Consider the following 15,590-nt stretch of genomic DNA (forward strand, 5'->3'; position numbering starts at 1 on the left):
GCACAGGTACTACAGATATGTACTACAAGTCTGTAGAACCTCTTAGCATTCCTATCAGAAGATTGGGTGGTATGGAGGGTCCACTTGTGTAAGGTGTTGCCATTGGCTGTTTGGAGTTTGGTCTCTTAGACACGCCAGGAACTGGTGGTTATAGGGTTCAAGTCCCAGGTTTACTCTGATAGTGTCTATCATTACCAGGCCTCTGTTCATGGATTTCATCGACCGCCTCCGTGGTGTAGTGGTTTGAGTGTCCGCCCGGAGAGCGGAAGGTCACGGGTTCGATCCCCGACCGCGTCATACCAAAAGACCTTGAAATATGGTACTTGTTGGTCCCTGCCTGGCTCTCGGCATTAATGGGTACAACAAGGACTGGTCGGCTCGGAGTCAGTATAATGTGTCTGAGTGGGGTATTCATGCTTCACTGCGGCATGGTATCTCAGTGGGCTAGCACTGTAAAACCAGCTTCAGTCTGGGCTAGCACAAGCAGCCACACATACACATACACACGCATGCACGTCGTCATATGAGCGAAATATTCTCAAGCACGATGTAAAAACCAATTTCACCTCACCTCACCTGCATCATGTTAGGCTTTGCTCATCCTGCTTGCTTGGTGCAATATGGTTGAAGAATTTTTCAAATCAGCTCTAAACCAAGTTTCTTTAATCACTTACTTTTGTGGAAGTGATCGTCATCAGCATGGGTACTACAGATGTATACCCCAGGTATGGTCTGTTTGCAGTGAAAAGTACCGATGAATTTCACTTTAAACAAATAAAGTGAAATTAAGACTGCGAATCCTCATGATTTTACCTTGCCAATTGAACATTTAAATCTTAGAATTTTATTCAGCTTAGAATAAAAGTTGTTTAACAAACGATCATAGATTCACATCACTATTTTTGGTTTGTATTACAAGGGTGTATGCATATCAAATGAAACACCGAGAACGACAAGGGTTGTTCTAAGTTAACGCTCTTCACGTACCGCACGTGCCTTTTTTTTACTGTTCCAACTACTACGCTTACCCCATTGTTATTCAAACCAGTAATATCGATTTGAATCTATGATTGTTTGTTAAACAACTTTTATCCTAAGTTGAATAAAATTCTCAGATTTAAATGTTCAGTTGGCAAGGTAAAATTATGAGGATGCGCAATCTTAATTTCACTTTATTTGATTTACTTTTTTGTTTAAAGTGAAATTCGTCAGTACGTTTTCACTGCAGACAGACTATATGTGTAAGTGAAAATTCAGAACTGTACCCAGTACCCTGAACGACAGATGATTCCATATTCCGCATCCCAAAACTGAAACCCGCATATCGTTCTTTCAGACGTACCTGGGGGGGCGGTGGGGTAGCCTAGTGGTTAAATCGTTGACTCGTCAAGTCGAAGACCCGGGTTCGAATCCCCACATGGGTACAATGTGTGAAGCCCATTTCTGGTGTCCCCCACTGTGATGTTGCTGGAATATTGCTAAAAGCGGCGTAAAACCAAACTCAGTCAGTCAGACAGACGTACCTGGGGTACATTTCTGTAGTAACCATGCCGACAACGACCCCTTCAGCCTTACTTTTTTTTCTTCTGTTGTCCCGTGATATTGCTGGAATATTGCTAAAAGCGGTATAAATAGAGTATTTCACCCTCGTGTCTACTGATATCAATTATATCAACACGAGTTGACAAAGTTACAAATATCGGAGGCTTGCCAAGGATATTTTTACCTTTATCAACGAGTGTTGATATAATTGATATCAGTAGACACGAGGGTGAGATTCTATTTATCATCAAAAATTATTCTTCATTAGTTTTTCAATGAAAAATGTACATCACTCAACACTGTACTATCATTAGACTTTCAGAGCATCGATGTCATAGCATTGTGAGGTCATCAAGTTGATTACGTCATAGCATTGTCAGGGCACTTTACAAAATCTACTGTCAAAACGATATATCCTAAGAGATATCATATGATCTTACACAAGCGATATCTCCTGTTTAACAGAGTTTTGGATGATAAATCCCAACTCACTCAATCAATTACTTTTGTTCTATTGAGGTGAACATGGTGCACTGAAGTGCATTGAACTACTTTCTTGTAGAAGCATTGCAATGACAGCAGACATTTTTATCTAGTGTTTTACAGACTATATCAGCATTAGTCAGGTTTGTGTGATAGAATCAGGTGTTCAAGAGTGGCAGTGGCACTTTTATTGTTTAATCAGGAAAACATCTCAGCATCCGAAACAGTTGATAGATGCAGAGATTCCCTGGTGTAAGAGCTGACTCATGAGGTCATCTCAAGGGCCACATCGGCATGCCTCGCTGCCAGGACAAAAACAAACATCGACAGGAATAGAAAATCATCATTTACTACAAAAACATTTTCCACAGGTCAGGATATCAAGTAGTTGTGTATGTCTTCACAGACAGCAAGATAGCAAGGAATTGGATTCTGTTGTGTGGAGAGCACAGATGTCCATGGAGGGTCTTGTATTTCTGGCCGAGAGTAATGTGGCTGTGTTGTACTGCAGGGGGAATACAACATGGTGGTATTGTACTGCAGAGGAGTACAACATGATGGTTTTGTACTGCAGGGGGAATACAACATGACAGTGGTGTACTGTGATGGTGTTGTACTGCAGAGATACAACATACAACATGATGGTATTGTATTGTACTGCAGAGGAATACAACATGATGGTATTGTACTGCAGGAGGAATACAACATGATGGTGTTGTACTGCAGGGGGAATACAACATGATGGTGTTGTACTGCAGGGGAATACAACATGATGGTGTTGTACTGCAGGGGGAATACAACATGATGGTGTGCGTGCACTGCAGATACAATACAACATGATGGTGTGGTGGTGTACTGCAGAGGAATACAACATGATGGTGTTGTACTGCAGGGGAATACAACATGATGGTGTTGTACTGCAGGGGAATACAACATGATGGTGTTGTACTGCAGGGGAATACAACATGATGGTGTTGTACTGCAGGGGGAATACAACATGATGGTGTTGTACTGCAGGAGGGAATACAACATGATGGTGTTGTACTGCAGGGGAATGCAACATGATGGTGTTGTACTGCAGAGGGAATACAACAAGATGGTGTTGTACTGCAGGGGGAATACAACATGATGGTGTTATACTGCAGGAGTAGACTAATGCATTGTCTGTGAATACATGTGTATATGTTAATACTGATACAAATTAATAACTCCTTTTAAATTGATAATAGTTGGCTCAGAGATTTGGAACCAGAGGAAGTCTACACTTGATACATCTGAGGATTTAGTATTGCAGAGAGGGTTGGGTGTAAGGGAAAATCATGTGGTTCAGGGCCTGTGAGACAGACTACTGCAGGAGCACTACAACATGGTGTACTTCAGGCTGAGTGCGCGATGGCTGTTTGCACTGTAGGGGGAATACAGGACCGATACATTATATTCAGTACATGGGGTGGTGGGGTAGCCTAATGGTTAAAGCGTTCGCTTGTCATTCAGAAGACCAGGGTTCGATTACCCACATGGGTACAATGTGTGAAGCCCATTTCTGGTGTCCCCTGCCATGATGTTGTTGGATATTGCTAAAAGCGACTTAATTTCACTCACTCACTCACTCAGTACACTGTTCCAAATACCTTGTATTATACTGTCCACAGCATTGTTAAAAACATAGACAGCATGGTTAAATAAGTTATATGTTTGAAATTGTCTTCATTTTTGAACAAGAATACATTTTGAAGATTTTGGGGTTGTTTCTGCACTGCCCATTTGAAGACATTTTTGAAGCTATAAAACTACTCGTAAATGCCCCTGCACACAAATAGATTGTATCCCATGTGGTATGTATCCTTGGAAAGATGATACAAGACATGGAAAAAATGATCCACATTTACAAGCTTGGAAATGAGATTTCCAATTTGGAAATATATCCATAGGGGAGATTGGTGGGTGATGGTAAATTATTGTTCATGGGACATTTCCATGGGGGCGTTATGGCGACTGGCGGTAGCTTTGATGTTTGGTGTTGTTTTAGTAATGATTCAAGGATTATCGACTTTTGGGTGGTGAAACATTTTAAAATGTTCATTTTTGTGAAAAGTGAATTTTGTCGTTTAGTTTAAGTATGTGTCATCGTAAAAGCATATATCTAGTGAGTGAGAGTTAATTTAGGTACAAGGGCCACCGACCGTTTATACAATTATAAAGATGACAATACAATCCAGCCATATATAATATTAAGCTGTATGCTAACATGTACAATGTCTCATTTAATCTTATACTCTATATTCAAAAAACTTCAGCTCTTTTTGTCAATGCAAGAAATATAAAATTAGCAAGATTGTTAACAGTTGTAGAATTGCAAGACAATAATAAGTTGATAAATTTAGTTTCACATGGATTATTTATGTGTAGTATTGTGGGAGCAGGCTGTTTCTCAGATCACAGTAAAATGAACATTCAATAAAGAATTGGTACTCTGATTCAATGGTAAGTACAATACACAGAGGGCAGAATCGCTCATGTTGTTTTATATTTACTTTTAAGCCCATATTCCAACATTAAAGGATGGTCTGAACAACGAAACTTACTCAAAGCAAAGCGAATCGATTGCGTTGCCATCAATCGTTGTGTTGCCCTCCTAGGGGGTCGAGTGATGGTGTCACCATGCACTAATTTCCACCGGACCCGTAGTTAAGTGCTAAATGGGTTATGTTTGTGAGTCGCGAAGCTGGCGTTGTGGAAGCTTGGAGCGATATCTTAAATGTGTTCAGATAAACTTCGCTGAAGTTAAAGAATCAAAACTACTTACTAGTTGTAGTACAATAAATATATGATTGATGACCAAAAAGATTTTCCATGACACAACTTGAAGCATAACGATTTCTTTCTCGGAAGCGAGGTTGTGGTGGAAGTGACAATAATATTGTAAGTAGTGTTATATTGACACCCACCTCGCTTCCACGAGAGAATTTGTTATGTTATAAGATATGTCATGCAAACCCTATTGGCCATCAATCAAATACATATTTTACTACCAGTAGAAAGTAGTTTTGATTTTGTAACTCGGTGAAAACAAACCTAAATAGCATTTATTCTCAGACTGGCGGATGTTCGCGACAGGGCGCTGCCATTTTTAATAATCGTAACATCACGGGCTAAAGTCTGTTAAAGAATTAATGAGATTATGGTTTGTTTTCATCAAGTTAGAAAATCAAAACTACTTTCTACTCGTAGTTAAATATTGGTCTAGAAGCCAGACCCCCCAAATGGTGAAAATGTGGTGCAGTTCTGGCGACCAAACGGGATGTGATTTTTCACAATCAGGAATGATTTAGCTTTGATTTAAAGCCGGTTGTCATCAGCTACCGTGCGTGACTACCGTACAGAGGCCCTTTTAAGGTGCAACATGTCATGTCAGTTATGGCAATATTTTAACCGATAACTGGGTGGTTTAATTTAATAACTTTGTTTTGGAGTGACCGATTTTCATCAAAATAGTAGTTTTGGAATGCTCAGATCATGATTGAAAATTGTGGACAATAATATTACATATATGTTCATCGCAAAAATATTTTGGTAAGGTCAAAGGTCAATTTTAATAGAAAGGGCATTTGATGAGAAAATATGAGTTGAAATTTACAAATCAAAGGTAATTGTTTCCAAAATTATGTTTTTCTAATTCAGCTATATCATTTGAAGATCATATATACCTTTGGTTTGCACTGTATGCATGAAAAAAACCATTACAAGGAAACAAAAGTTGGTACTTTGTATCTAGATCAGCAAAATATTATATAATGTCAGTTCAACAGTAACAGCTCCATGCTTTACATAGTCAACGATACCAAATATGTCGATGATACTGTCGGACTATCTCTAAAATCACACAACATAACAGAAAGCTCTTAAATGTAAAATTCTATTATTCCAGATGTCTTTCTTTGCTCATCAAAGAATGATGAGTCAGCCATGTCATCATAACTCAAGCAATATTTCCTTCATATCAATTCGTGTCTATTGTTCCTAATAGTCATAGTGTATTCCTAGTTGACATGGTAGCCAATGTCAACAATGTCAAGATCACGGGAACATGTTTCAAGTCCACATCCACATGCCGAAGTACACAACAGGTTCAACCTCTTTGACACCTTCCTGTACATTGACTTTTACATGCACAGTTATGAAGTTGAAGAAGGTCCACGGAAACCATTTAGTCTTAACTTATTTGCAACTTTATCAATTTTACAAATTTAAGGTAATTTTACCAAAATTATGTTTTTATAATTCAGCTATATCATTTGAAGATCATACATATCTTTGGTTGGCACTGCATGCATGAAACACAACAATTCAACTGATGTCAGAAGGAGATATGTTTTGATAAGTGTCAATATTGTTTATATATGTGTCACTTCATGCTCCAGCTGCAATGACATGCCGTGAAACCCTTACAGTTGATGGATAATAGTATGACATCCTAATGAAAGGTTTACAAGTGACATTATGGTGTTCCATTTTTTCTGTTTACAATGTGAAATATTACGACTTTGGTTTTCTTTATTTATTTTACACCAGCAAAAGATATGACACACTCATCAGAAAGGCGTTATGGTATCTTACCACCAAATATACACACCCGTCATATACCTCTGAAATACACAGTACTCCCAATACATTCCTTTTGATTGTAATATAGGTGATGTAATTTCCGACTCTTTTCTAAGTTTACTTGGGTTCGAAATATGAATATTTCCTTAGGTGGGAAAACATTTGTAAATTTGCAAGTTTTCAAATGTTTTCATGGCTTAAAACCTTGTGCATCATTCGGATATCAAGGGTATATATTTGAACACATTATATATGCTCATGTTACCAGTACTAAAACAAAATGGTCACAGAAAATCTGGGTTCACATTGTGTTATTCACATTGAGGTTTGATAGTTGTTTAGGCTATGCAATATGTTATTACTCTCTCCTGGTTTATTGGGAGTTCACTGACAACAACATTACAGTTTGCAACATGTTTCTCGCATCCATGCATTATACAGCTGTTCTTGATTCATGATTCATGCATTCAATCAAAAACAAAACATCTGTAAAAATACTTGTGATCGAAACCTGCTTAAAGCTGCATTACTCACAGGTACTTTCACACAGTGTTGGTTTACTTTTCAAAGTTCTTTTAGGTAAGCTTTTTTCAAATGTATTGATTTAGTATCTCAAGCAACGCTGCAGGTTATCTGGATGTCTGGACGTATCAACGCATTAACGCCTTGAACATATACCTCCCATCTTTCCTCTATCTCCACTACCCCATGGATAATGAAGAAAATAATCATCCTGATTAAGAGATCGCACAAGCAATTGTACATACAATGTACTTGGATTAACCTTTCCATATTCCATACAATATCAAGCAAATATTCATTATCATAAATACACAACGTTTCTAGGCTACTAAGAAGCAGCCTAGAAACGTTGTGTTGTAAATAATAAAGAAGTTGTAAATCCATACCATACGTTGTTATGTTATCTTCCAACTTCTAAATGCCCATCAAGCATCCACATATTGATCAGTTTACAGTGCAGACATTATGAAAATTTACCCATGAATAAACAAGTGATTACGATGTAGTTGTGTGGCATTTCACCAATCAGGGGACACACACACACACACACACACACACACACACACACACACACACACACACACACACACACACACACACACACACACACACACACTGACGTAACCAGAAGAAACTGGGAGCTTATGGTACAAACAAAAAGTAGGTGTCTTCATTCGCTACTCACTGTGTTAGTGAGAAAATAATCAATTAATCCTGCTTAGGTGGATTTCATCTTGAATAGCCCCAGCCCATACAAATGCAACAGAGAAATTAATAAACAAACGCACGCACAAAACCCATACCATAAAATGGCTACACAGTGTGCAAGTTTAATGTTGGATCTAAAAACAGTTTGTTTAATGTGGGAGAAATTCAGAAACATAGATATGGTCTTGAAAAAACAATAAGCATACCCGGAGCATGTTTGGGTCCATAATTACAGGATCCTGGCACGTTATACCAAGCGGAAGACTCTGAAAATAGGAAATTTTGATAGCGATATATAACTCCGTATATACTGAATTAGCCCCAGTAAGTTCGGAGACTCAGAACTAGACTGGCTTCATTTTGGACTATTGCATTACAGAAGGGGTAGGGCCGAAAGTTTGGAGTATGAGACAGACTACTGGCTTGTGTAAGGTCCCAGCGATACAGAGCGAATGTGGTTCTTACAAGGACTGACTGACTGACTGAGTTTGGTTTTACGCCGCTTTTAGCAATATTCCAGCAACATCACGGCGGGGGACACCAGAAATGGGCTTCACACATTGTACCCATGTTGGGATTCACAGTATACTCGCTTAATGTTTTGTATTTAAAGCAGTACGTTTCTTTCGTAATAGATCTTCATCAAATATTCCTCTGTTCCTCTGTGATAAGGTTGCAAATAAGTTAAGACTAAATCGTTTCCGTGGACCTTCTTCAACATATCTGTGCATATAAACGCCAATGTACAGGAAGGAGTAGCTGCAAGAGGTTGAACCTGTTGTGTCCTTCGGCATGTGGATGTGGACATGAAACATGTTCCCGTGATCTTGACAATGTTGATATTGACTAACATGTCAACTAGGAATACACTATGACTATTAAGAACAATAAATACGAATTGATATGAAGGTAATGTTGCTTGTGTTATGATGACATGACTGTGTGTATATTTGGTGGTAAGATACCATAACGCCTTTCTGATGAGTGTGTCATATCTTTTACAATGTATCAATGATTGCCAGTGTAAAATAAAGAAAGAAAACCAAAGTCATAATATTTCACATTGTAAACAGAAAAAATGGAACACCATAATGTCAATTGTAAACCTTCCATTAGGATGTCATATTATTATCCATCAGCTTTAAGGGTTTCACGGCATGTCAGTGCAATACTGACACTTATCAAAACATATCCCCTTCTGACATCAGCTGAATTGTTGTTTCTGCTAGAATGTCAATAAACGCAAATTTGTATGATAGTTCAACAGTATCTTCGACATATTTAGTATTGTTGATACTTTGTAAAGCATGGAGCTGAAATTATCTTATGTTTTGTTGATCTAAATACTAAGTACCAACCTTTATTTCCTTGTAATGGTTTTTCATGAATACAATGCCAACCAAAGGTTTATATGATCTTCAAATGATATAGCTGAATCAGAAACACATGATTTTGGAAAAATACCAACCTTTATTTCCTTGTAATGGTTTTTCATGAATACAATGCCAACCAAAGGTTTATATGATCTTCAAATGATATAGCTGAATCAGAAACACATGATTTTGGAAAAACAACCTTTAATTTGTAAAGTTCAACTCACATTTTCTCATCAAATGCCCTTTCTATTAAAACTGACCTTTGACCTTACCAAAATATTTTTGCGATGAGCATATATGTAATATTATTGTCAACAATTTTTAATCATGGTCTGATCATTCAAAAACTATTTTTGTTATGAAAATCGTTCAAACCAAACCAGAGTTATTAAATTAAACCATCCAGTTATCGGTTTAAATATTGCCATAACTGACATGACATGTTGCACCTTAAAAGGGCCTCTGTACGGTAGTCACGCACGGTAGCTGATGACAACCGGCTTTAAATCAAAGCCAAATCATTCCTGATTGTGAAAAATCACATTCCATTCGGTCGCCAGAACTGCACCACATTTTCACCATTTGGGGGGTCTGGTTCTAGACCATATGTATTTGAATCATGGCCAACAGGATTTGGCATGACACAACTTGTAACATAACGATTTCTTCCTCGGAAGCGAGGTGGGGGTCGAAGTGACAATACTGCGCAATAAATTTCTTGCTACATTCACGTGGTTAACGTCCACTCACCAGGATGTAGATACTAGTCAACGTGCGTCTTTATATTTGGTCTTATAATCCTAATTAGTTTATTATCATACTTGTATGCATTTTGAAACTAAATAAAAATCAGGCGATCTGCCTATACATATAACTTGAATATCTAGACATTTTATAGTTTGCCAATGTAAATCATAATTACAGCACACACGCCTAGTGTATGTTGTCTGTCTCATTACTTCAATGCGAAAACAATGATTCTGTTGAATGCCACGACAAATGAGTAAAAACAAAATGCAATTATTAAAATTAAAACAGATAAGAGTTATAAGAACAATGTCAGGCTATTACTTTGTTCGAGGAATGTATCCATCAATATCCACAAAAACGAGTGATATGCCATTCACCTGCAGCTGTTCCAAATGATACATGTAATACATGTTTACGAAAAGTGATATATCGTTTCAGGTATTTCACATTGGTATATAGTCTCATTGGTCACCCAAGATAGCATACCTGGGAACTAATCGCATAATGTCCACCATTCTTTACAAAAAAGTAATTTAGTTAGCCAATAATGAACAATCAATCAATGTCTTGGCGGTTAATCCTTTGAAAGAAGGAAGTTGTTTTACGCAGACACCGACACGACAGAGTGTATTCAGTATGGATTAGTACATCTACATACATGAACACTACCTTTTGACAAATCTTCTGTGTAAGATAAAAGTAATTAATCAATCAGCGTGTTATCAGTTAATCCTTTGATCGATGTTTATAATGTTGAGTATTTACTCCAGACACAAGAAATGCCAAATGGGAACCTTTGTCGGGTTATCCAAGTGGTGTTACCACTAATTATAAGTGAATGATGACAAATAACGTGTAGGTTTATACCACCTAACACGGGTTACAACAAGGGAGTATTAATTGCTGTGTTGCATGCAATTTTAATTGCATGTGAAAACCTATGGGCCGAGACTATTTTGAGAATACGGACAGAACTTCATTGTTGCATAAGAAATACACATAAGCATTTGCTGTGTGCTAAAACTGTATGTACCTATTCACCTAAGTAAATTTTCAGAGTCTTCTAGCAATGGCAAAGTGGGGTTGTTTAGTTTACGGATTCAAATAGATCAAATGTCATTTTTTAATATTATACGTCATATTTTTAAATGACGTGAATAAATATCGAGGTAAAAAACCCACAGAAATGGGATCAATTATGATCAGTCATTATACCATCCAGGCATTAGAAAACCAGCAAAAGCCCACACTGCTTTGATACTTTAATACAATCAGACAAGAACTACCGAGGAAATTAACGACAGCTGATGGGCATCCACCCTTCCTAATGTCGCACTGTTTAGGTTGAAGTAATTAACCGTAACCGAGATGAGCGAGGCTGATCATAGATTTCACTATCACTAGCGGCTGGCTCGAACAAATAAGGCCCAGCGACACCAGGCAATTACGACAGAATCGTCTATGAAAACAAGTTGTAACTCGGAAGGGGAGCAGGACAAAAGCCACCCGGACAAATGCCACCCAGTTATTTTACCATTACAGAGAGGACAATTACCACCCATATTGATTTTAATGTTGATTTTGTTGTAAAATTATGTAGACTTTGATGAATAATTCGGGTTATTAAAAAAATATATTCACTTTGATAAAAAATTTGATTTTCATGTCAAATTTTGATTTCATAGTAATGTTGACTTTTTAAAAATGTTATTGTGTTGGTGGTTTTTATTTTTATTTGGGTGGCATTTGTCCTAGGTGGCATTTGTCCGGGTGGCATTTGTCCTAGGCCCACTCAGAGGCTAGGCAAAGCAGGTGACAAAATTAAATGACAGCAGATTGTGAGAACATATAGCTTTCATTTTTCAAAACAATTGTCACGATTTCTGTTCCTGCTGAGCTGTAGCCTCGTTCGATATCTCATGATGTCATTATCGCGATAATGCACCTAGGAGATCATCAAAGGAGTGGATTGCTTAAAGGTCACATAAACCCTAGGGGGTAAAAGTACATAAATCACTAACTGGCATCGTTATAAATGAAACCCCGTCATTAAAACTACTCATTTCGACCTTTAATTGACTTAAATCGACCTTTTTGACAACAGTGCACAATTCTCACCCGCGAACGAAATTTCAACCAATCAGAGCGGCGCGCATCTGTGACGTCATATGAGGAATAGCTTTGAGGGCCGATGCAGAATTCATCTACATTTTAGGGGTTAAATTATCTTGTTTACAGGCTTGTATAAACCTGAAATCGTGACAATTGTTGAGGAAAATGAAAGCTATATGTTCTCACAATCTACTGTCATTTAGTTTTGTCTCCTGCTTTGCCTAGTTTCGAGTTACAACTTGTTTTCATAGACGATTCTGTCAAAATCGATTGGTGTCGTTAGGCCCTATTTGTATAATGACTGATTCAAATTGATCCCATTTCTGTGTTTTTTTACCTCGATATTTAATCATGTCATGTAAAAATCAGTTTGTATTCTCAAAACAGTGTCGGCCCATAAGTTTTCACATGCAATACAGCAAAAAATACTCCCTTGTTGTAACCCGTGTTAGGTGGTATATACCTACATATGTTATTTGTCATCATTCACTTGATGGTCAGTTAATGAATTTATAACAGGTATAATTAGTGGTAACACACTTAGATTACCCGACAAAGGTTCCCATTTGGCATTTCTTGTGTCTGGAGTAAATATTCAACATTATAAACATCGATCAAAGGATTAACCGATAACACGCTGATTGATTAATTACTTTTATCTTACACAGCGGAATTGTCAAAGGTAGTGTTTATGTATGTAGATTTACTAATCTATACTGAATACACTCTGTCGTGGTGTCGTGTCTGCGTAAAACAACGTCCTTCTTTCAAAGGATTAACCGGCAATACATTGATTGATTGCCCATTATTGGCTAACTAAATTACTGTTTTTAAAGAAAGGCGGACATTATGCAATTAGTTGCCAGGTGTGCTATCTTGGGTGACCAATGAGACTATACACCAATACCTGAAAAGATTTATCACTTTTTCGTATATATTAAACTGTTAAAAGACACATCATTTGGAACAGTTTTGTGGATATTGATGGATACATTCCTCGAACAAGGTAATGGCCTGATATTGTTCCTATAACTTTAATCTGTTTTAATTTTAATATTTGCATTTTGTTTTATTCATTTGTCGTAGCATATCAACAGAATCATTGTTTTCGCCGTGAAGTGTAATGAGACAGACAACATGCACTAGGGGGTGTGTGCGAATTATGATTCACATTGGCAAACTATATAATGTCTAGATATTAAAGTTCTGTTATAAATTCACTATAAGTATTCAGCAGATCGTCTGCTTTTTATTTAGTTTCAAAATGCATACAAGTATTTAATTAGGATTATAAGACCAAATATAAAGACGCACATTGACTAGTATCTACATACTGGTGAGTGGACATTAACCATGGGAATGTAGCCAGAAAGTTATCGCGCAGTATTGTGACTTCGACCCCCACCTCGCTTCCGTGGAAGAAATCGTTATGTTATAAGTTGTGTCATGCAAAATCCGTTTGGTTATGATTCCAATACATATTTAACTTCGAGTAGAAAGTAGTCTTGATTTTCTAACTTGATGAAAACAAACTATAATCTCATTAATTCTAACAGATTTTTTTATTTTTAAAAATGGCGGCGCCCTGTCGGGAACATCCGCCAGTCTGAGGATAAATGGTATTTAGGTTTGTTTTCACCGAGTTACAAAATCAAAACTACTTTCTACTGGTAGTAAAATATGTATTTTATTGATGGCCAATATGATTTTGCATGACATAGCGTATAACATAACAATTTCTCTCCTGGAAGCGAGGTGGGTGTCAATATAATACTACTTACAATATTATTGTTACTTCGACCACAACCTCGCTTCCGAGGAAGAAATCGTTATGTTACAAGTTGTGTCATGGAAAATCTTTATGGTCATCAATCATATGCATATTTTATTACAACTAGTAAGTAGTTTTGATTCTTTAACTTCCGTGAAGCGATCTGAACACAAGTAAGATATCGTTTCAGGCTTCCACAACGCTTTCGCGCTCACAAACATAACCCATTTAGCACGAACTGCGGGTCCTGTGGAAATCTGTGCATGGGGACACCATCGCCCGACCCTAGGAGCAATTGACGACAAAGCAACGATTCGGCATGTCTTCGTTGATGTCGAGAAATCATCAAAATGATGAGCGTGCTACACATTTTCTATACAACTAACTGAAAATCGTTCCTCATATGACGTCACTGCAGTGCTCTGGCGACAGAGTTACGTAACCTGTCTGTGGTTTCGTTGGCGGGCGAGAGGGAAGCAGGCGACTTTTTGGCCACTTTTAATCGCTCGGTATTAATTAACCACAAGTTTTTAAAGAATAAATTTGGTGTTCCGCATAAGACTAACCACAAATCTTTCATATGTAATGGTTAAAAGAGTAACAAAAAACAAAGTTTAGTGGTTCTTTAAGGGTCACATGCAACCAAAAAATCAAACATAATTAAAACACAGTTATCACTTATTTATGGCATATAGTATACATTGCTGATTATGAAAAAACATATAAACAAAATTAAAAGCCTACAATCGCAAATCAAAAGTGCAATATTTTGTACTTGAGTTTACTTCCCTAGAAACGAAGCAGCCGGGGTACCGAACCCAGTCAGAGCGGGTGGGTGTGCACTCAAGTGTAACGGCTGGTTCATTTGCAGATGCCCTCACGGCTCATTGTGTGTGTGTATATATAGAGATGTTAGGTTTTGTAAATACGGTGTCCTACCGGGAAGGCTAAAATGTATTTTTCAGATGTCCCGGGAAGGCTAAATGTATATTTCGGATTTCCCGGGAGAGCTAATTAGGGGAGTACCACCAAAGCTAAATATACGGTGACGGGAAGCATAATCCATGCCGGGAATAGATACATTTCTTTTCAAAACATTGTTATAATAGAGTATTTATCAGAACAGAATAGAACATAGACTTTATTAAGACTTGAACCAGTCTTCTATTGATTAAGATTTAAAGATAAACAATGGACACATATTATTTCTTCCCTAGGTACATTATGGTATCTTCCAACTTCAATATGTAGCAGGCATCTTTATCTTCTTCGCTTGTTTAGACCTGTATTTAAGTGGCGTTTTTATTTCAGATGTATTTAATTCGAAAAACATTGCTATAATATTTAAGTTGCAAACTGACACCGAACTATCGTACACATATTCGTGATGGCAGGTGCGCAGGTTAGAGTGAACTTAATCCTGAAGGGCCTTGTGAACAACATCATCGGGGACATCGCCTACACAGACCACGTGTCTGAACTTCTCAAATTGTCTTAAGCTTGACGTAGATTGACAGAAATGTGATTTACTATGGATAATGACCAAAAAAATCATGTCTACACTGTACAGCAAATAATGCTGTGAATCGTGATTTCGTAATGTGTATAGCACATGCGCATGAAAAATCACGTCTCGCAAAGGCCGGTATTGGGACGCCTATTACATCACGTATATTTCATAGTCAGCTGCGACAAATGCATCAATGAATTCCCCATACATT

At 37.5% G+C, this 15,590-nt stretch overlaps 1 protein-coding gene across 1 annotated transcript in view; it reads left to right on the forward strand.

The window, feature by feature from the left end:
* LOC124273845 (beta-1,3-galactosyltransferase 1-like) overlaps positions 1-15,590 on the forward strand; it is a 103,327-nt gene that overhangs the window by 45,662 nt on the left and 42,075 nt on the right. The window lies entirely within an intron of this gene.

This window comes from Haliotis rubra, unplaced genomic scaffold (genome assembly GCF_003918875.1).
Source record: "Haliotis rubra isolate DU_JTF1 unplaced genomic scaffold, ASM391887v1 Scf185, whole genome shotgun sequence".
In the NCBI taxonomy this organism is placed as follows: Eukaryota; Metazoa; Mollusca; class Gastropoda; order Lepetellida; family Haliotidae; genus Haliotis; species Haliotis rubra.